The sequence below is a fragment of the Acinonyx jubatus genome, chromosome A1 (genome assembly GCF_027475565.1).
Source record: "Acinonyx jubatus isolate Ajub_Pintada_27869175 chromosome A1, VMU_Ajub_asm_v1.0, whole genome shotgun sequence".
Classification (NCBI taxonomy): Eukaryota; Metazoa; Chordata; class Mammalia; order Carnivora; family Felidae; genus Acinonyx; species Acinonyx jubatus.
In genome coordinates, this window is record NC_069380.1 from 25952814 (window position 1) to 25975294 (window position 22481).

The 22481-nt window shown below is 51.8% G+C and overlaps 2 long non-coding RNA genes across 4 annotated transcripts; one reads left to right on the forward strand and one right to left on the reverse strand.

Moving 5' to 3' along the window:
- The first annotated feature begins 3015 nt into the window (after positions 1-3015).
- On the forward strand, positions 3016-17845 carry LOC113601014 (uncharacterized). 3 transcript variants are annotated; one of them, XR_003422135.2, is made up of 4 exons: positions 3046-3288; positions 12397-12550; positions 14614-15361; positions 17692-17845. It is a non-coding gene; the product is annotated as an uncharacterized LOC113601014 (long non-coding RNA). The 3 variants fall into 3 exon arrangements; XR_008295587.1 differs by having other exon boundaries at positions 3016-3288; positions 12397-15361; XR_008295590.1 differs by lacking the exon at positions 3046-3288 and adding an exon at positions 10680-11687 and having other exon boundaries at positions 12397-15361.
- On the reverse strand, positions 8317-11609 carry LOC113601012 (uncharacterized). The gene is made up of 3 exons (XR_003422134.2): positions 11071-11609; positions 10749-10844; positions 8317-10240 (listed from the first exon to the last, which is right to left on the reverse strand). It is a non-coding gene; the product is annotated as an uncharacterized LOC113601012 (long non-coding RNA).
- Positions 17846-22481: the final 4636 nt, after the last annotated feature.

Below are 22481 nucleotides of genomic sequence, written 5' to 3' on the forward strand. Positions count from 1 at the left end.
CTCCCTCCCAACTCAGAAAGGACTGGGAAGGCAGTAAAGAGTAAACTTGACCTGCAGCTAAGCCCCGGACACGTGGAGAGTGTATGTGAGAGCAGTTGGCCGGCTGTGACTACCACAGATGAAGAAAGCAAGTGGAGTCATTCCTGTGAGTGGTGGCGAAGCCTCAGGGGTGGACCTGCCGCTCAGGAAAAGCCTAGCCCAGGAGGAGAGGCCCAGGAGGGAGCTGGGGCACCCTGGCTGCAGGGGGAGCTGAAGAAGAAGCACCCGCGGAGGAGACAGAGAAGAGGCAGAAGTGAGAAGACAGCCTCGGAGCCATAGAAATCCAGAAGAGGGATCAAGAGATACCAGGGCGGATTAAAACCAGGAAAGCGTCCTTGGAGGCCAGAAGTCAGAGGTTGGAGGTCGGCAAGGAAAGGACAGGATGCACTCAGGTAGGTGGGCAGGAGCAGAAACTTCTGCCAGGGGCCGGGGTGATGATGGGTGGGAGGTGAAGGAGAGTCAATGAGTGGAACCAGCATTTTAAGGAACTCAGTTATAAGAGGAAGAAAAGAGATGAGAAACAGCTGGGATCAAGGGGGGAATGTTAATAGGAGACATTTGCACATACTTATCAATCATAGAGTGATAGCTGACAGTCCCCTGGGAAGCAGGAAGACATTGGAACAGCAACACAGGTGGAGGAATCAGGTCTTCCCAGGCAAAGGGTGAAAAAGTGCCAGTGGATGTAAACCCAGGCCTATTTGCAGGTGTTGGGAAACGGAAGGTCCCTCCCACCAACCAAATGTGTCCGGTGTGAGGTAGGAGGAGGGGGGGGTCTGCACGGAAAGTTCACACGGCCAAGCCCGGAGGCCTGAGCAAAGCACCGAAGATAGAACCACACAGAAGATTTGTGGAAGAAAGCAACTGACATCAATTAATTCGGACAGCAAATCCAGACCTCGTGGTCTCTGCAGAAGCCTCTGCCCCCAAGCAGGTGGCCTGGGGGCTGTGCAGAAGGCAGGATGGACTCGTGTGAGGAGGCCGTCACTCGGGCAGCAACTAAGATATAGTGCACTTGGGAGAAACGGAGGCCTGCGTGAGCAGTGGTTTCCGGTAAAGGGGTGGGGTGGGATTTAAAGACAAAAAGGCCGTAGGTTGGAGAGGACTGCGCGACCAATTGGACATGAGGGTGGGCACATCGGTCCTGGGTGGATGCCGGGGACAGAGGGCATGGCCTCGGGAAATTCGTCTATCCTGGCATGACTGACCCCTACACGGTTACATTAATAAAGTCACAGTACTCAGGAGATGGGAGGTGGGGTGTTCCCTAAACAGTGTCTGGTTCTGTCCCCTCCCTTCTCTTACAGAAGGTGACACTGAGTCCTAGGGGCATGAAGTCACTTATCTGTGATCACAGACTTAGTGGCCATGACAGCCCTGGAACCTAAGTGACTGGAAGGAAAAGAGAAGAGGCGGGGAGAGGTGGGGAGAAGAAGAGGAGGGGCACTCGTTCGTTTGTTCATTCATTCATTCATTCATCCATTCCTCCACTCACTTCTTCATTCAGCAAATAAGTACTGCCTTTTAGATGCTGAGGCCGCAAATAAGATAGTGACCTGGTACCTATCTTGAAGGAAGGGACTCAGACAGCTGTCAGAGTCAAGTGTGCCGGATGCGGCAGGGCACCAAGGAGGAAAGAGTCATTTCTGCCTGGGATGCTGGAGAGGGTGGATGATGAGTGTCAGGAAAACTTCCAGAAGGAAGCAACTTGACTGAGTCTTGGCAGATGAGGCAAATCGGGTGGAAAAGGGCTTCTCGGCAGAGATGCAGACGCCGGGCCACCGAGCCCACTGTGCCGAAGCAGCCCTCGGGTCCGGAAATCACGTTTTGAGTGGTGGGGAACGGAGGAGGAAACTTGAAAGAGAGGGCTGGGCGTGCGTGTGTTACAGCACTGCCCGCTCAGTGCAAATCGCTCAGCTGAGAACTGGAGGGGGCAGAGCTCGAAACCAGACCTCTGGGCACCCGAGCCACCCAGCACCACACTGAAGACTCTGATCCCGGAGGCGAGTCAGGCTCATAAATAACACAAATAAAGAGCGACAGTGCTGAAGTCCCAGGGAGAGCGTTGAGGGGAGGGAGAGATGAACTTCAGCTTGGAAGGGGAGGGAGCAGAGCTCTGATCTTGAGGAATGGGTAGGATTTTGACAAGGTGGATGGGGAGTCGTCTGGTGATAGGAGCTCTCCTGGGGGAGCCCGCAATTATTCTAATGGCATTTCCACCTTTCCGTGGATTTCACAACCGTGAGCTGTTGGAATCTGCGTTTTCTCTGAGTCTTGGCTCCTCCGGGTCCTGCCCATCCTCTTACCTGCCAGGCTCAGCAATTTTCTCGCCAGGGCTGTCTTTAGATGCTTTAGCTTTAGATGCTAAATAAATGTCTGCTGAATGAATGAGTGAATAGGAAAGGGTCTCTATCCTTCTGCCCCCAGAGGAATGTTTTGTAATTCTGGGTTACAGAACAGAAGGCTTAGTTACCCGTGGGTAACAGGACCCAGATCTCAGCTTCCTCCTCCAGGATTCTTAACCTTTTTTTCCTGTCTTGGATGCCTTAGGTGTATGGCGAACCCTTCTCAGAACAAGGCTTTTTTTTTGTTTTTGTTTCTGTTTTTACAGTCTTTGTCAAGGAGTGGATTACTTCTTTTTCTTTTTTAGAACAAGGCTTAAATACTAAAATTAAATTATACAGGATCGTAAAAAAAAGATTACGATGCAATTCTCAGAATATTTAAAAAAATAAATTCGTGTTGCAGTAATAAATAACACGTAGCCACACGTTAAATATTAAGATCCAGCTCTCATTAATTCCCGCGATTTCAAGGCGGCGATGACCTTAACGGCCTTTTGAAATATGCGCAACATTCATAATGGAGCTGGAAATACTTCTGATTTCTACTCATAATCCAGTCTCCACTGTAGGTGGTAGTGGCCTGTTTATTACTGAAGAAAACGCTAAATGACACTCAGAGGTCGGGGAAGAAAGGAGGCACTCTGGTCCCTCCCTGTGCAAGGTGGATGTAGCCCAGAGTTCTCTTCCCGGCTTGTGAGCGCCATTCCTCAGCTACCGTGCACCTGCATCTCCAGCAAAGTCTTGGTCGCTGCGGGTGGGCACCTCTGAGACCGAGAGCCTGGTGCCAGAAACCACTGCGAGGAGGTGAATCATGGTGCTGGTGCTTTGGAATAATTTTGGTCCTTTGGATGCAGGTGGAAATGATTTGTCTCCGGGAAAATCACCGAACTGAATGCTCTAGCAGGTGAGGAGGCTGCTGGCATAAGGTGGGCAGGCTACTGTGGGACACCAAGGAGGAGGCGCCTGGCTTGAGAGGTTTGAAGTGGGTCGACACTCTGAATTGCCTCCTTTTCACCTTAGGACAAGAACTCATCGAGACCCTGGGAGCTGCATAAATACCTTTGAGTTACCAGGAGTCAGATGGAGGGTGTTGTTTGTTTGTTTGTTTGTTTTCAGGCTGTGTAGCGAACCAGAAATAACAAACGCGTCCAGAAAGGTATGCGGAAAGGCTCACCCTGCGTGTGTTTTGACATTTTTGTGGAGCGGTTTGGCAGTAAGTACCCCCAACCTTAAATGCTTGCGTCGGCTTCGGTCCAGAGGTCCCGCTGCTGGAAGTTTTTCTTAAGGAAATAACGATTATGTTACAAGATGTGTACAAAAATTTTGCCGATGCTTTTACGAAATGAAACAAGACGAAACAAAACAAACCAGAGGGAATCATTCATAATCCATTGCAAAGAGAGCGAAACCAAACGTAGCCGATCCGAGCGTATCACAGTTCGACAGCGATGGGGAAGCTGACTAGACCCCTGCCCACCCCGGGAAGTGCTGACAGGAAGTGTTCAGGCGCACTGCACCATGGGGTTTCCCCACACACATTCTTTTCTCCACCTGCTCTTCCAGGCTCTCTAAACCTCTTGCAGGGAGCATGGAGTATGTAGCTTAGCCAGACACATTCGCTTTTGAGGAAACATTTGGTCAATTTGTGTCTGACAGAAGGACCACCGAGTATGTTTCCAAAAAATCACTTCTCCACCAAATTAAAGTTCAGGGCAAACCCATCTCCCAGCAGTGTGAATTCAGTGAAGGCAACTTAAAAACAACAACAACAACAACAAGGCACAGCAAAGTGTTCCCAAGGGAAAGGTTTGAAGCCTGTGCCTGTCTCATCATCAGAAGCCTGAATCTCTTTGGGGGGGGGGGGGAGTCAGCATCAGGAGCCTCCCCCCCGGGGCCCCACCCCCACTGACAGCAGGGGCCAGTCTGACGGGGCCCACGCCAGCCTGCCACTTAGAGCAGCAGCGTGTTACTTGTGGGTCACTTAAGCCTGCGCCCGGGGCTGGGACACAGGTATGGAGCAGTGAGCGTCTTGTGGGGCCCAGCGGCCCCTTCCTTCTCACCTAGAGGGGGCCGGGGGCCCAGGCAACTCTGGGCAAGGAATCCGCATTCATTTCGCCAAAACAGCCTTCTGAAATCTGCTAACCTCAAATGTCGGAAAATCCTGATGCTTTGCTTTAGCAAAGCAAGTTTTTTCTTGCGGAGATAAGCTGCGCGTTAATTGTAACGAATGTTTATAGGACGTGCCTTTGCTCCACAAATATTTACTGAGTGCTCACGTCAGAGAGAGCAAACGTTGGTGGCTCCCTCTAGGACTGCAGAGGGTAGGGTGGGGTAGTGGCGGGTTGGGGGGGCGGGGCTACTGTTCACCATCCATTGGCAGATTCCAGCCACTCCTCCCAGGTTAGTTAAGGGAAGCCCTTGAGGTAAGGACGTGGTGGCTGAGGGGAGGGATTCACGTCCCGGACTGGGGTGGGGGGCTCACTGGGGGTGCTGCTGGGAAGCTGGAAGGGGTGGGGGGAGGGGGTGGCAGATGTGGACAGGATGGAGTTGCTTGGGGTCGTTGGGCCCACAGGGGCCGGGTAGAGCTGAGGGCCTTGAACAAGTGAATGCCACACTGATGGGCAGAGCTTTATGCCACTCATTCTTTCCTCACCCTACCCATCCACCTACATCCAAAGAGACCCGGATGTAACTCCTACCTGCACTACTGAGCTATGAGGGCCTACCATAGCTCTCTCTGCCTGGAGGGGAGATGGGAAAGTAAGTCATTGTAACCCAGAAAGGGTGCTGGATGAGCATAAGTTAAAATGTTTTTTTTTAATGTTTATTTTTGAGAGAGGCAGAGACAGAGTGCAAGCAGGGGAAGAGCAGACACACACACACACACACACACACAGAATCCGAAACAGGTCAGCACTGAGCTGTCAGCACAGAGCCCTATGCAGGGCTCGAACTCACCAACTGCAAGATCATGACCTGAGCTGAAGTCGATGCTGAACCGACTGAGCCACCCAGGTGCCCCTGAGCATAAGTGTAAGAGGCAGGCTTGGAGAAAGGAGGAAACGTTCAGTCCTGGTCACTGAGGGAAGGGGAGGAGGGCATTCCAAGGAAGAAGAGTGGGTGGAAGAGCAGAGATATGTGAAACCAGATGGTCTGGCCTGGAACCGGGTCTTGCAGCCAAGGCCAGGCTGCTCGCCCCAATGGAGGCCAGCAGTGTGGCTACAGGGAGCATTGTGGTCATGCTTGGGGCCACCGAGAGCTGAGGTCGGTGGGAAGGTACTCAGATTTGCCCTTAGAACTCCTGCACTGGCACTTGTTGGGGGGGGGGGGGCAGGCTGGGGGTGAGGGACCAGGCAAGGGCTGTGGTTGGCACTGGGCGTAGAGACCACTTCGGAAACTGTAGCCATGAGCAGTGACTGTGACGCTGGGAGGAAGGAGCGGACCTGAAACTATCTAGGAATGAAGTGAACAAGTAGCAGGTGGTGGGTAAGGGAATCAAGGAACGGAGGACCAGCCATTACTGGTGCCAGCCATGCAACCTGCCAGTTTGGAGGCAAGGAGTCGAGTTCAGCTTTGAGTTCGTTCTGGGATAACCTGGTGGGGACCCCAGTGGGCAAATGGTTGCCGGGATTTGGAGCTCAGGAGAGGGGACCTGGGGCCAGAGCTGAACTTTACGGACGGTCCTGTACTGGTAAAGGAGACCTGCTACAGTCAGGCATTTAGGGGACTCTTAGTGCTACCACCTGTGACCTTGGGCAAATTGTTTTCCTCTCAGGGCCTCAGTTTCCTCCCCTGCACAATGTGGATTGCGGTGGTGGCTCTGTGCTCAGAACAGTGTATGGTGCATAGAAGTGCCCCAAGTGTGTTAGTGCTTTATCATGGCTCCCCGGGGCTCTCCGGGATGTTAGTGTGTGTGTGTGGGGGGGGGGCGGGGAAGGCTGACGAGCGGATGAGATGGCCAGCGTGACAGTTGTGAGTGAGTGGGGAGAGGGGGAGGACAGCTGTGGCCCAGAGCACGTAGGGCTGTTTTCTGAGTATCTGAGGCAGAACAAATCACGGGGCTGTGGCTTAACATCTCTTAAAAACAAACGCTCACCAGCCCTTCTAAGTATATCAAACGACTTAGTTTTAGGAGCAGACCCAATTCAACATGGACTCTTCATGTTTCCAAATGAACAAACTGACACTACAAATACCAGGCAGAACATTTTTAAGGTGCCTGGGGACCAGAGCCTCGCCCCCAAAATGGCTATTAGCCAGCTGCGGGGAGCCACCCACCGTCTCTGAACCTGAGTTAACTCATCATGAAATGAGTTGGTCAGGTCAGAATCGTTGCTCAGCTTGCTTTCGTCCGAAAAATGTAGTTCTAAAGGCAGCCACCTGTTAGGCTGGTTTCAGTTACTTGGTGTACTTGATTGAAATGACAAGTCTTCTGTAAAAGCATGTACAGGCGGAGGACAGAGGAGAGGTTCTGAGGAGGCAGCAGGCAGGGAACCAAAGCAGGAGGGGAGGGGCCAGTGTGGCAGAGGGCGGGGGTGGATGGTGCTCAGGTCAAGGGATCCTGTAGCCCCGGGCAGGGAGGGTGGGTCAGCGGTGGGCAGCCGGGGCTGGGACCTCCAGCTCATGAGGTGGACACGCCCACACCCCCCCTCCTCTGCCCCCCAATGGCAGACCCCCATCGCTGCCTCCTTGTATCTGCCATCTGTTGGGGAAGCGAGACATTGAGCAAGTCCCCAGAATGAGTGAAATGATGCTAAGGCCATGTGGGCAAGTTCCCGAATTTCTCCCAACTTAGGTTTCCTTCTGTATAAAATGGGCATACAAGTGTTTAACTCAGGTGGCGTTATGAGAGTAACCGTGCTCACAGGGTAGATCTCTTGATACCTGGCGGGGCTTGCAGGGATGCACAGAGTACAATGGAAGTTAGTAAATGAGGACACGGGGACTAAGGGAAAACAAGATGATGGAAAGGTCAATTAATCTCCAAATCGCACATGGATGGGCCCTCTAGTTTCTAGCAGTGGGCTGCAAATTCAGTTCTGAGCTTCTAGGCTATCTAACAAAGAAGGAAATACAAGTCTGAGCCTATGGCTTATGATTAAAACGCTTCCTCTGGCCCTTCATCAGGTAGCCTCTTCTATTCCCTCCAGCCCGCGCACCCTGGGGCACAGAGAAGCCACACTCCTCCCTTTCTTGGGCCAGTCATTTTCCCCTGCCTTCTCCTTCTTTCATCTGGGCTCAGCTGGCCCGCCTTCCCCCATCTCCCAACTCCATTTGGAGGGGGGGTGGGGATGGGGGGACGCTCCTGCTCACCCAGGGCATTTGATACACAGTAGGCACTCAGAAAATACTGGAAGGATGAACAGATTTGCACATCTTGCCCTGTCCTGAGAGCTCTGTGTCAGGCTCCCCACAATCCCTAGAAAAGGGCCACTGTAATGGTGTGGGGGACTCGCAGCACAGCCCACGGCCTGACTCCTGGGATTGAATAAAAAGGTGATCCAGGAGAACCGGAAAGAGGTTGATGGCGTAGTGCTTCCAGCAAGACTCGCTGAGGAACATATTCTCAGGTGATGAGTACCGAGGTAGGCGGGAGTTGCCTGAACAGGAGGGGGAAATTGTGAGTTTAAGAGAGTTTACATAACACCTGCAAAAGGCATATCAAGAAACCTGCTTTCTGTTACCACCCCTTGTAAGGCGCATCTGTAGAAGTTGGTGAGATCTGGGGAAATAAACAAAAGATCAACCCCAGAAAAGAGAAGCCAGAGAATGGTACCAACCCATAATGAATAGACTCAGGGGACATATTCTAGGGCAAAGGTCACAGAGGCGAAGTACCAGTGACAAATCTGAATTATCTGCAATGTGGACAGATGACAGGCAATCAGAAGTTGACACGGTGAAAGCATTCAGACTTGCCAGCCCAGGAAGATGTTGCGATGAACCTCATGGTGGATGTTCCCGGGCCCTTCAAAATCATAGCGAGCACTCCACGCCAATGTTTCACAACTGGAGACTTCCAACGACTTTTAATAATTATACGTATACCTCATTATAGACATATAATTGGATTCTAAGCTTCTTGGAAACGGAAGAACATGTCCTTTTCACGCGTTCCCCATAGTACCCGTTCCAGACTCTTCGCTTCATGCTTGCCGGTTGAATTCGATCAGAGGAAAAGAATTGGAGAGGTGCGGTTTTCAGAGGCAGGGAAGGCGTGCTAAACTTAATGCCATAGGCTTGCATTTCAGATAGGGTAAAAGAATTATTCACTTGAAAAAATATTCACCACCGCATGACAAAAGTGATCTGGAACCTGTGTTAAAGACGACTTAGGGGTTTTAGACAGTGATGTGTTTCACGAGTCACCGTAGTGAAATGATTTTGAGGAAGAGCCTCTGGATGGATGGGCTCCATTCATGAAAATGTGTCATGGCCCAAGTCCTCCACTGGTCAAACCACATCTGGAGTAATACGTCCTATTCTGGGCCTCCATGTCTTACATATGCGATGGGTAAACCCAGAATGCATTCAGGAAATGATGTTGAGGAAGGAGAAGGCCCTCCAAGTTGTGAGATGTGGGAAGTAAGACCCCATTTATGTTGTCATCCACCTTCTCACCCAAACTGGCACTTTGGTACGAATTCTAGACTCTTTCACTCCCCTCAATCCCTCCGGCATCCCAGCATTGCCCTCCTTCCTGTCCCCAGCTGAGCTCTGCACGCCCACCAGGTCACCCCAGGCTCTGCCGTAGCCCCCTTCCTCCCAGGCCTGCTCACCTCCACCTGTCCTCTACATGGCTCTCAGGGTGGGCTTTCTAAAATGCACATCTGTTCGTGTCACTTCCTGCTTAACCCCCTTCATGAATGCTCATACATTCGGCATCTGACCCAAGCCCACTGTTAGAGCCTTATCCAATTTCTGCCCACTTCGCCAGCACCAGACCACAAACCCAGCCGGTCCCTCAATATGCCATCCGCTTTCTCCCCTACACACTTTTGCACATGCGGTTTTCTTTGCATGTTGAGCCGGGACAGAAGCTCAACTCCAACTAACTTAAAAGGAGAAGTGATCATACATGCAGTATATGCCCGAACATACAGCAACCCGGAACATAAACTATTTCCCAGTAAAATGAGTCTCTGCCTTGCCTCCATTTCCCCCCTAGGTTGGATATTTACACTTACTGGGGAAAGGGGAGAGATGGCAGCCGACAGTTCTAATTTCACAACCTCCCAGCAACCAGAATTCAGAGGCAAAAGACAGTTTGGTCCTTAGCTGGAGATTCTCACGTAAGAGTCCGTGGGGCTGAACTTTGGCCCTTCCCTGAGCCAATCACTGTGGCCAGGGGATTAAAGACCCACTCTGATTGGTCCCTGCAGCAGAGGGGCGGAGCACCATGTCCGGGACCAACCAGGACCCTTTCTGCAGGGAGGGAAACAGAGAGGGTGGTTCCCAAGGAAGGGTGTTGGGCAGAAAGAGTGTCTTCTCCCTGGCGAGCCTTCCCTAACCCTACGCGGAGAGGCAAGTGCTTCTTTGCAGGTGCTTCCAGAAGTCCTCGTTAATACCTCTCTGCCAGCATGGGGGTACCTGTGGGTTTTTTGGATTACATACCTGGCCATCCATGGAATATAAGGGCAGAGATTTTGTTTGCACGGGTCATGCTCTGTCTGAACTCCATAGTCACTCTCCGCCCCCGTCACCCTGCTTTCCCATGTGGACTGCGTCATGGCACCCTGGGCCTGGTAGGCCAGCGTGTTCGTTGGCAGGAGATGAGAAACAGAGAGGACAGTGAGGCTGAGATGTTCATCCCTCCGGCTCCTTCCCTGCAGGATTACTGTGAACAGGCTGCCTCCCTGAACGGAAGGCGACAGCTCCTGTCAGAAAGGCCTCTCCACATGGCTTTGGGCTCTGGAAACACCTCCCTTCCCTCACCCCTTCCAGCCTTGCGATGCTGTTCACAGCCCCGGGTTCTGCACTATCTCTTTCGGTTTCCCTATATCCTGCCCACTAGATAAATAGCTCCTTTATTAAACTCTCCTCGTATTACCCAATTAGGCATGCCACCTGGTTCCTGCCGGGACCCTGCCTAACACAGTGTTCTCTATTCATCTTTGTTTCCCCAGGGCCAGAACAGTGCCTTCCATGCCACGGACACTTAATAAATCTGAGGATTAAGAAATGATTCAACGTGGGCTGGATATAGGAGTGTTGAGTCCTCCGTGGAAAATGGACCCAGGGAGTAGCTTTCATTTTTTGGGGGGTGGGAGGGGGGCCAGGATTCATATTAAGAAACATAGCTACTACTGCAGTGCTGTAGACACACGCACGTTTGAATGAGAAGTTTGGTGAAGCAATGCCTACCTTTGCCGTGTGAGACACACTGCGATACTCTCTATTTCGTTCTGTTCTGTGTCAAGTTCAAATTCCGCTTGTGGTCTGCTCAATTGATTTCATGACCTGAAAAATAATTCCAACCCACAGCTTAAGCAGCACTGGCCCAGTGACCTTCAGCATTCCCTCCATCCCGGAGAGTCTGTGACTCCAACGGTAGAATTTAAGGCATCATGAATGAGAACGTAATAGTGTCACAGCGATGGTGCATCTAACGGGACTTGGCTTCACGGCCTTGAAAAAAAATCAAACAACATCGCCATTCTATCTTCAGGTTTTCGGAGAATCTTACCCCAAGTTGGCCTTTTTAAGGTTTGGCCCAGTTTGCGGGGAAGGGCAAGTGAAAGCTCTTCAAACACGCCGGTGTGTATGAGTGATTTTAAGCCTCTGTTTCATGGAAGTCAATGTCGGGGATCACTGGAGCGCTCTGGAGCGAGCCTGGAGAGGGCAGCTCGTCTCGAGTGCCTGTCCGAGGGTTCCTGGGCCTCTCCTCTGTGCCCTTGCTGCCAACAGCAGCTCTTTTCCTCCTCAGCAGAGGCATTTCGTAGTGCCCTGCTTATCTGTGGAGCTTGACCAAGAGGACACCCAGGCCGGCCTATGTCACGGGGGCTGGTAGCGGCCAGGGCCATGCGGCCCATTTGCAATCGTCTCGCTGTTTCAAGCCCAGCCCAAGTCTGCGGCCCTCTCCACCTCAAAGACTGTAGGATTCTATTTTAAACACTGAGTTCTACGTTCTCTAAAATTGACTCTCCCTTCCCGGCTCACCATCTGTCATTCGCCTGGGATCTGAACTGTAAAGCCAAGTAGAGGAGAAGATGGTAATAGCTCTTCCTTAGCTGCGAGTTGGAATCAAATCCTCGACCCCTGTCCTCAGTCGGACATCACCTCTCGGCCAAGTTCTCGAGAGAGGTAAATACAAAAAAGACAATGCCAGGTAGGCAGGCCTGTGACCAGATGGGGCTCCAGAGTGGAGGCTTGGTGAGCTGTGCAGGCGAGCTGTCATTCATTTGTTTATTCGTTGTCATTCTTTCAAAAAATTCATATCAGCAGCGCCTACGATATGCCAGCCATGGGGGAGAGAACGGTGAGGAAAAAACAATGTCCCTGTCGTGGTGAAGCTTGTTATGTTCTGGCAGGGGAGTCCAAAAAGAAACAAGTAAATATCTGAATGCCAACACAGGAGATGGTAGTAAGTGCTATGAAGAAAGTAAATCTAGGTAAGGTGGGTGCTAGGCAGTGTGTGAGTGTGTGTGTGTGTGTGTGTGTGTGTGTGCGCACATGCACATGGGCACATTATTTTAGTGATGTTAGTAAGGGTTCTTTGAGGATGTGACATCTGAGGAGAGAGCCTGGTGGGTTTGAGCCAGGGAGATACCTGGGGGAAAAGCGTCTGGTGAGAGGAACAGCACATGCAAAATCCTTGAGACCATGAAGAAGATTCCTTATGCCTGGTTGGGGGTGGGGGGGAGTGGAATAGAGGTAGGCCTGGGGCCTGGAACCCCAGCAGGCTGAGCAGCCTTGTCTATACTTCTCCACCACAGCCCATGCGAAACCTTGGCCACTTTTGACCCAAAGACTCAACAATTTTTTTTTAGTGTTTATTTATTCTGAGACAGAGAGAGACAGAGAGAGAGAGAGACAGAAGATCCCAAGCAGACTCCATGCTGTCAGCGCAGAGCCCGGCGTGGGGGCCGATCTCACAAGCTGTGACATCATGACCTGGACCGAAATCAAGAGTGGCCTGAGCCACATCAACAATTTTTAAAACTATTGTGAGTAAAATACGCGTCACATGAAATTTGCCATCTCAACCATTTTGAAGTGTACGGGTCAGTGGCATTAAACGCATTCACGTTGTTGTGAAACCATCACTGCCATCCATCTCCAGAAATGTCCGGAAGAAGACACCCAATGTCTTGTGGGTGTCTTGTCTCGATACCCATCAGCCGACAACTCCCCACTCCTCCTCCCCCAGCCCCTGGCACCCACCATTCTGCTTTCTGTCGCCAGGACTCTGACTACTCTAGGTACCCCATACAAGTGCAATCGTACAGTATCTGTCTTTTTGTGACTGCCTTATTTCACTTAGCATCATGTTCTCAAGGTTCATTCATGTGGCATGTGTCAGAACATTTCCTGCCTTCGTAAGGCTGGACAATACTCCATTGTACGTGCAGACTACGTTTTGCTTATCAGTTCATCCACCGAAGGATACTGGGTTGCTTCCACGTGTTGGTTATTGTGAATCATGCTGCCTTGAGCACGGGTACGCAAATATCTCGAGTCCCTGCTTTCCATTCTTTGGGGTATATGCCCAGGAGTGGATGAGCAATTGTAGATCACTTTTCCTTTGAGGTGAGCAATGGTTGTTTGTGGGTGGCTCCTGAGAATTATATCACCTATTGTTTTTAAAGGTTATTTATTTTGAGAGAGAGAGAGAGAGAGAGAAAGTAGGGGAGGGGCAGAGAGAGAGAGAATCCCAAGTAGGCTCCGCACTGTCAGTGGAGAGCCTGACTTGGGGCTTGAACTCATGAAGAATCGTGAGATCATGACCTGAGCTGAAGTCAGACACTTAACTGACTGACGCCCCTGAATTCTGTCACCTATTAAGGTGTGCGGCCATTGTCTGTTCACATGGGTCTCTCCCCGCTGGACTGTAGGTTCCTGGTGGCCAGGGAACCATGTTCAACATTCCCACACCCTGATGCCATGGAGGGCCCACAGTCTGCCCTCTGAAAGGCTTATGAATGGAACAAATCTGGTCAGGGCTGTTGCTGAGGGCGTGGTGCTGAGCCCTCCTGCCCCGGCTCGCGTGTATTTTTATACATGGGGTTTTTCTGATTTTGTTTGAAAGGGAAAAACTGTCCCTAAAATAATAACAATAATAATAATAATAATAAAACGAATATAATCCAGTTCCCTGTGGGAAAACTGGAAACCCACTGAGGGCTGGTGATCTGCCAGGCATCCTGGCGTAGTTGGTGGGCCAGCCAGGATCCGAACCCATGGTCCCCGTTCTCTAATTGGCCTTGCTGCCACACGGCCTTCTCCACAAAAGGCGATTGTCCTCTGTCGTTTCCCCCCTTGCTCTCTGCCTGTCTCCTCCCTCAGAAGACAGGGCAGACCCCTCCCCAGAGCCAGCCCGGCTCTGGGTCGGGGCCCTGCCAGGTCGGGCAGCCCAGCATGGAGTCGGTGGGGCTGCCGTAAGCAGGGGAGTGTGCTTCCTTTCCCACAAGCTTTAATGGAGTGAGGGGGGACTCAGCCCCCGGGCCCCTCCAGGCAACCCCAGCGCAGGGTAGCTCAGCTGATCTCCAGATGGCCCAGCAAGAGGAAAACTTGATGAAGGTCTTCATTCTCTGAGGCCTTTCCTTCCCTGAGGAGAGGGTTCTCTTCCTGGGAAACCGTAGACGAGGCCGCGTGTGAGAGACGGAGGTCCAAGTTGGGGGGGGGGGGCGTGTAAATGCGTGTGTGAGAAAACCCAAGGCACGGGGCAAGGGTGGGGTAGAGATGGAGGCAGCAGAGAGAAGTGATGGAAAGAAACAACCTTCCTCAGAGAGTTTTGGGAGCTAAGTGTCCTGAAGAGAACTTGGAACTGTACCTGGCACGGTAAGTGCTATGTGGACGTTGTTGATTATTGCAGAGGTGGAGAGTGTGGTGGACGAGAGAGAGGAAGGGAAGTGGGGGGGGGGGGGGTGGTGCGGGCAGGAGCTGATCCCGGAAGCCCCAGAGATGCAAGGAAAGGTGGAATCTGGGCGGGACTCCCTTGTCTGGCTCTTCTCCCATAAAGCTGACTCTGTTCCTCTTCCTCCCTCATTGTATTTTTAAATCTAAATAGCGCGGCCTCCATTGTGCGAAGGAACACGATTTTCTGGATTCCCTGAAGCGCCTCAGCACACTGTGCGTTGAGAGTCTGCCTGGCAACAGCCATCTAGGTCCCAGGGATGGTGACGGAGGGGCCTGGTGGCCACATACCGCCTCAGCCCTAATAGTAAAGATTCCGCGGTGCGCCTGAGCCTTCGTGCCTGCCCTCCTACCCCTGTAAACCCTCCGGGTCTCCTCCCATCTTTGGCCGGAGGTAACTCCTTCCCAGATTGTGTCGGATTGAGGGTGAAGCCCACACAGCCCGGGGCTCCCTGGGCGGAGATGGGTCCTGGCCCTTCCAGGCCTTGACGACGCTGTGCGGCTGGAGCTCTGTCCCCCACCTGTGCCTTGAGGCCCTGCCCCACTTTGTGATGGCTCTGAAAGGTCAAGGGCGGGACACGGGTCTACACTGATTTTCAATCTGGGCCATCACAGGGGGCCTTTTTGGGTCAACGTTTAAAAAATGTGATCTCCTCTCTCCGTGGAGGCTGAGAAGCGTCCCAAGGAGGGTTTCTACCCCAGCGGGGCCGGCTCCTGCGCTGGCGGCCTGGAAAACACTGCTGTCCCCGGCATCGTCCTGGTGCCCGGAGCTGGTGGTGGCTGCACGAACAGAACCTCGGCCCCAAGCAAAGGGCAGATCACCAGGCCCAGTGACCGTCTGCGTCAGCCCCATACCCTCTCAGTGCTGCGGGAGATCATTCAGAAGCTTTCGGGCCTCTCAGGTGAGACAATGCAAGAGCTGGCTTGGCTTGGGGAAGGGGGACAGTGTGCAGCCTGCGCTGGACTGAGGGGGGGGACGCTGGAGACCAGCCAGCGGGCCACAGCTCGTGCAGTTTGAAGAGGCAATGCTAATTGAACACCCAAGTCCAGGGGAGAGAATAAGTAGTCGTGTTAGACACAGAGTAGCGATAACTGCTCCTTGGTGAGAGACTAAGACGGACAGAGGCAGAAAGAGGCACCCCCGGCCCCCTCAAGGGACATTTGTCAAGGTGGCTTACTAGGGAAAAGCGCAAGCCCTCGCTTTCAGGGCTGCTTTGATGGCTGGTCCTCTGTCACTCTGCCCAGCCTCCCTGTGGCATTGGTGTGCAGGGGAGGCTGTGCGCTGGCTTCCTCTTGTCCTGGGTGCAAATGGCAGCAAATCCCAAGCTGGGTGATTACATCAGTGACTTTCCCCCTCCTCAGCCCCTGGGGAGGCTGGCCAGGTTGGAAAGCAGCAGGAATCTTTTCCAACACAAATAAACGATAATTTTAGGTAGCGGCCCTGATGGTAGAAAATGGGGAGAGGCATCTTTTGGGTTTCGCTCAGGTTGAGAGGGTTTGGAGCTAAGCCCAGTCCCTTCAGGGCTGCAGACCAGCCCAAGAGACTGAGAGCTGGAGAGATGTCCCTTGAAATACAGGTTTGGTGACTTCTGCCAGTAAATGACCTTAATTCACAGAACTGCACGCTCCTGCTTGGTTTCCATCCTCTGCTTTTTGCAGCAAAGAAACCCCCCGGCCAGGTTCTCCACCGTATTAGGCAGGGAACAAACGGAGTATTTTCCTACTATGTAAAAAGCCTGAGTTTTCCCACATACAGAGCACGGAACAATGTCACCAACCTCTCTCCTTTTATTTTCCCAAAACACCTACCAGAAGAGAGGGCAAACTCCGATTTAGTGGAGGTCTGCCTAATAAACAGATACCTTTTGTGCCACCATCGTATTGAAAGTCGTCTTGTGTTCTGGCAACCACCTTGACTTCCTCAAAGGACAATTAGATTGTGCCCCCAGGACCAGTGTGAAAGGTGGGGGGGGGTCCCCGAGGATGCCAGATGCTGTGGGCCCCACGACGTGACTTCGTGCTCATGAAGCCTTTAAGGAGCCTACGAGCCCAGGAAGCAGCCCCAGGCCCCGGCTCTCTGCTCGTCCTGAGCTCCGAAGACACAGCATCATCTGTGTCTAGCTCAGCATCAACTGAGCTAGATGCTCAGTCCGCAACATCTAGCTCCCGTTTCCTGCGTCTTACTCCCTGACAATCCTGTTCACGCCTTACCGCCAGAAATGTACCTTTGTTCTGTTCTCGCTCATCCCCCGCCACCACCAGCTTATCCAGTCTGAAGATGTTTATCAAAATGATAGTTAAGATGAAAGACAGAGGAGAAATAAGCCTTTCTCTCATACAGAAATAATACAGGTCTCAGAACTGGACACGTTTCTCCCATCCTTCCTGAGGACGCGTCCCTCTGGGATGTGGTTCTGGAGTGACGGTCGAGAGTGTGGGAGGTGGAACAGGCGGGGCCTGTGGCCTGGCCCAAGCAAATCACGTCCGGGGATTCCGAGTGGGTGATAAGGCGAATCACTGAAATGTCGGAAAATCTCTGCCCTCCCGCTGTTTTCTTCTCCCTCCTTCCTCCCTCCCTTCCCCCTCCTTTCGTTCCTCTCTATCTTCTTTTCCTCCCCCAGCCCCCCTTCCCCATCCTTTTGGAATCTCCAGCTCCATGTGAGTTGACCACATGTCCTGCATCCGCTCCCTTCAGGAGTGACATATGAGGAGACTGGAAGATGACAAACATACAATGAGAGTGAAACTAGCAGTCGGTCAGCCTCTTAACAGATTCCGATGGTCCTCCAGAGCCCAGAGCAATTCTCAGTCTCGCCTAACCTCTGTTATTGATTATAAATAACAATAATATAGATAATCACGGCACTGAGGTACGATCTGAACTTTGAATTCTCTCCATCAGCTGGAATGGATTGCATTGACCCATCCACACTTTCCCACTTGCCCACACTGTCTGGGCATTCTTGCTGCTGAGAGCGTGTTGTTCTAAGATAGGGTCCTGGTAGGGGTAGGATTTTGAATGTGAGTCTTTTTTTTTTTTTTTTTTCTTTAACCTATGCAGTCCCCACCTGTCCTGAGTAGCAATTATTATTATATCATTATATGGTTGCAGCAATGATTACATATATAACTGTATGCATAGATGTAATTACGTGCATATATAATCTGCATACATTTTACAGTTTTTTCAAAGCAATGTCACATACATCATATCATTTGCTTCCCACGACAGCCCTGTGATGCGAGAGGGCAGGACATCTTCAAATGTATGGCTGAGGACATCAAGGTCCAGAGAAAAGAGTGATGGGCAGAAGCCAGGGCTAGAAGCCAATGGCCTGATTTCTGGTCCTGGGCCATTTCTACAATTCAGTTCTGCCCCCCCCCCCCCCCCCCCGCCCAACACCACCACTCCAGCCTTGCTGAAAGTATGTATTCACCAAGAGGCTCCCACTTGCTGACTCATTCATTCATTCCTTTCATGAACCATTATGGAGCTCCAGGCACTGTTGTATGTCTGGAATACACAGCAGTGAAAATAAAAATGAAACAAAACCCAAACCAGCCCTTTCTGTTCGTTATGATTAGGCCCTGTTAAGGGCAGTGCCGTGGTAAAGAGCTCAGAGGCTGGGGCCCGGCTGCCTGGGTCTGAGTCCCAGCTCCCCTGGTCACCAGCAGCAGCCTCTCTGGCAAGTTTTTCAAACCTTCTGCATCTCAGTGTCTTCATCGGTAAGTCAAGGATAATTATAGTACCTCCCTGAGGGCTGTTTAGTGCGGTGGACACGAGGGTTCAAGTGTATTCTCACGAGTACCTGAGTCGTCTCTGGCACACAGCAAGCCCTCCAGAAAAGCTACTGGTGGGTCCAACCGATTTTATGGGGGGGCTGAAAAACCTAAATACGTGTGAAGATTGTAAAATGCTTAAGAATACATTGCAGTAAAATTTGGGTGATGACTCTATGCTTGTTTCTTTTTTTCTTTTCTTTTTTTTCTTTTATTTATTTTTGAGAGACAGCACAAGTGGGAGAGGGGCAGAGAGCGAGGGAGACACAGAATCCGAAGCAGGCTCCGGGCTCCGAGCTGTCAGCGCAGAGCCCGACGTGGGGCTCGGACCCACGAATCATGAGATCATGACCTGAGCCGAAGTTGGACGCTTAATCGACTGAGCCACCCAGGCGCCCCTACACTTCTTTCTGGCCTTTTCTTTTTAGCAGTGACTTACCTTCTCTTCTCTGCACCTCCTTTCATCTTCTCCCACCAAGAAGAAATGGATTAGTTATACCAATCTCATGGCCCGTTTAAAAACTATTCATGTGGGCTTTTCTTCTGGAGCTCTATGCAGTTCTACTAAGTTCTCATTGTGTCCCTGATGCAATCATTTAAAGTTTGTGTCCGTCCAAGTAAGATAAAAATAGAAGTCTGCGTATAGGTGTGTATACTGAGGACTTTCAAGAGGTCAGTGGTACAGTTTATGCTCTGTTTTGACAGCATTATGAACATCCAAGGCTGAAACTTTCTAGTTACTTCACAGATGGAACTTGACTCCAGGCATCTCCCCCGGCCCCACCATTAAGGGGCTGGCTTGGCTTTGCCCAGGGTCCCATCTGATGCCCCACTCACCCTGGGGCACAGATAGGATTGATATCCTTGGGTGTTCTCACAGCTCTGCCGAGGCAAGTCAGTTACCTGTATCACTTTTATTGTTTAAATTCTGAATTTCTTAGGAGAGTCTGCCTTATGCTATGGACAAGGGGCTTGTGAAAGTGCAAAACTTTCCAACTTAATCCAGTGTCTCTCGAGATGACAGTTTGTGCATCAATCCGTGGGCAGGTTGACCGTACGTCCTGATCTGCCCAGGACAGTCACCATTTACGTTTGGTGTCCTGGTATGATTATTTATAGTACCCCATTTCGTGCCTACAAGTATCCTGGCTGGGGTGCTAAATGCCATGGTCACTTACCCGTAGCACACAGCTGGCCTGCTCTGAGCCACTGTCTGTGAGCTTTGCACAGATGGGCCCTCGAGGCCTAAGGAGAGCAGTGAGATTTAGAAGAAATCTAAATTTTCCTCGATAAGAAAAGGCGATGGCTAGAAAACTGGCCTCAACTAAACACTGACTCTAAAATGCTAAATAGAGTCAGTGTTACGGCAGAAACAGAGTTCACCGAATACCCGCGTGCGCCCCAACGTTTCCCAGTCTTCCCTGCAGACAGGCTGGGCCATGCGACTGGTGGTGGCCAATGTCATGCTGCATGGAAGTGAAGCGTCACCTCCGGGGCTAGGGTGGTGTCTCTCCTACATCTCACTTTCTGTGCTGCGGTGACCCTGTGTTATGAAGGCGGTGCGAGCTGGCCTATGGAGACACCCCTCGCAGGGAAGCTTTGCCAGCCTGCACCGGTCAGACTTGTGTGAGCGAGAAGGAAGCACCCACTGGCTGAGTGACAGCTTTTCTGTTGTTACTGCAACATGGTGGCACCCGGACACGAAGTTAGAATATTCTCGTGTCTGCATAGGATGAGAATTGTCTTTTAGGTCGAGACGTGGAAAAAGCCCTTAGCCTTTGCACCATGGACAGAGCTTTGGGAGTTGAGGCTCAGCGCCCTGTACCCCGGTGTGTGATCTACTTGGGACGACAAAGACACACAAGACCTGGAGCAAAACAAGACACAGCGTCTCATTGTTGCCGAACTCCAAACCCCAAAGGCTTAAAACGCGGGTAGGAAAAGCTCTTGCACAGCGTCGATGCAGTGCTCAGTTTGGGGGTATTCCTGCTGAGTCCTTGCTTCGGCTTAAACTAAGTCAAAGTTTAAGCTGGCGAGTTTGTTCCCAGATGCTAATTGGTGGATGGGCAGCATCAGAATCTTCTGGACGCTAAAAAGATACACACACGCATGCATGTGGTCCCTGGAGACTCTGGTTCTCTGCAGACCCTGGGTGGATTCCAGCTTTAAAAACCATCCTTCCGGGGCGCCTGGGTGGCTCCGTCGGTTAAGCGTCCGACCTCAGCTCAGGTCACGATCTCGCGGTCCGTGAGTTCGAGCCCCGAGTCGGGCTCTGTGCTGACTGCTCAGAGCCTGGAGCCTGTTTGAGATTCTGTGTCTCCCTCTCTCTCTGACCCTCCCCCGTTCATGCTCTGTCTGTCTCAAAAATAAACAAACGTTAAAAAAAAACCCAAAAACACCACCCTTCCCCACCCCAAGAGATGGTGCCGAACAGCAAGGGATTGCTGACAAATGGAATGTGGTGTTTATTTCACATTATTACAATGAATTCAAGGGGTCGCTAGTGCTCTCTTTGCAGGGTCTGCCACTGTAATTTACATACCCAGAGAAAGCGCTCAGGTATGACAGGAGGTACTGGTTGGCTGTGACCGGCATGACGCCAGGCTCTCACCAGCACGCAAAGTGAGATTCAGACTTTCTCACCTCATGAGACCTGCTCATCCGTCTCCCGCTAGGGGCTTGATTTTCGGTGGAAGAGCAGCGGTTCCAAACTGTGAGTTGGAACCTATTCATGGGCTATAAAATCAGCTGAGGGGGACGCAACCAGTATTAAAAAAAAACCAAAAAACAAAAAACAAAGAAAGAAAGAGACTGGGGACGGGGAGGGGGTAGTTAGAAAGAGTACATGACATATGTTAAGGATAAGCGTTGTCCTGGAAAACTTGTTTTGGTGGATGCGTTGTGCTTTAGGTTGCCACGTATTTCTTACCATGGGTGGTGGCAAAAAAGGTACGTCTCTGCCGTACGGCATAAATCAACCATGACCCTAAGGTACTTAGGCAGCCCTGTCTCCGCTTTCAGAAGAGTGACAGAAGTCACCGGGGAGGGCAGACTGTCACACATGAGAACTTCGGGGAGGCTCCCTGAAAAGTAATAGGAAACCAATTTGTGGATGATCCCAGTAGCCTGGGGAGATAAATCAATCACAGGAAGTTTTACCAATAGTAGCTGATTCAGCTGGCCACACCTGTCACCTGGGGACAGCGGGGCTTATCCAGAGCCCGATCTGGCTAAATTTCAGTTTCCCTTTCCTGAAAATAGGGATTATCACCCTGTTGACTGTTACTGTTGTGGGAAAAACCCAACTGGTGGTGGGGGAAGACCCGCAAAGCGGGGGCCCAGCAAAGGCCTTTCATGGCGGGCATGCTGTTAGGGCAGGAAGAGAAAGGCCAGACTCCGAGCAAGACTAGGCCATGTGGGAGTTAGGCCACGTAAGGGAGCACGGACCAGGTAAACTACGTCAAGCAGCCTTTCTTCCTCTGGCCTCTTGGCAGGAGCCCTGAGGTCTGATCTTTCACAGTACACTGGTCTTACTCAGTGACCTAGAAGAGAACAGGCAGCAGAGCCAACAGGATGAGGGGACCAGCTCACAGAGCATCTCGTGTGCAATTCTCGTGGTGGGAGATGCCTTCTGCCGGCTTGGGAGGGGCCTGGCAGTGGCAGTGATGGGGAGCACAAGGGTGCTAGACTGTCCTTGGGGCTGCTGGTTTTGAAGCAGGCCTGCAACCCTCTTCTCAGCAGGAAGAGAGGAGGAGGAGGAGGGAGGGGAGGAGGGAGGGGAGGAGGGAGGGGAGGAGGGAGGGGAGGAGGAAGGAGGGGAGGAGGAGGGGGGAGGAGAAGGAGGAGGAGGGGAGGAAGAGGACGGAGGGGAGGAGGAGAGGGAGGAGGAGGAGGGAAGGGAGGAGGAGGGGAAGGAGGGGGAAGGAGGAGAGGAGGAGGGAGGGGAGAAGGAGGGGAAGGAGGGAGAGGGAGGGGAGGAGGGGGAGGAGGAGGATGGGACAAAAGAAGGCCCTAAAGAATATCACTGAAGGGTCTGGGTTTCATAAAAGACTCCAGTGGACAAAAAGCTTCCCCCCCCCTGCCCCATTTCCAAGTGCACCATTTCCAACAAAGCCCCCGAAGTGGTTGGCAGAAGTCCTGGCCACTGCCACCGCTTCCATGTTTAAAGTTCTCCCAATATTGAGGAATGAACGAAATTGCCAAGAGTGCAAAGATGGAATTTTAAGAAGCAACACAGGACTG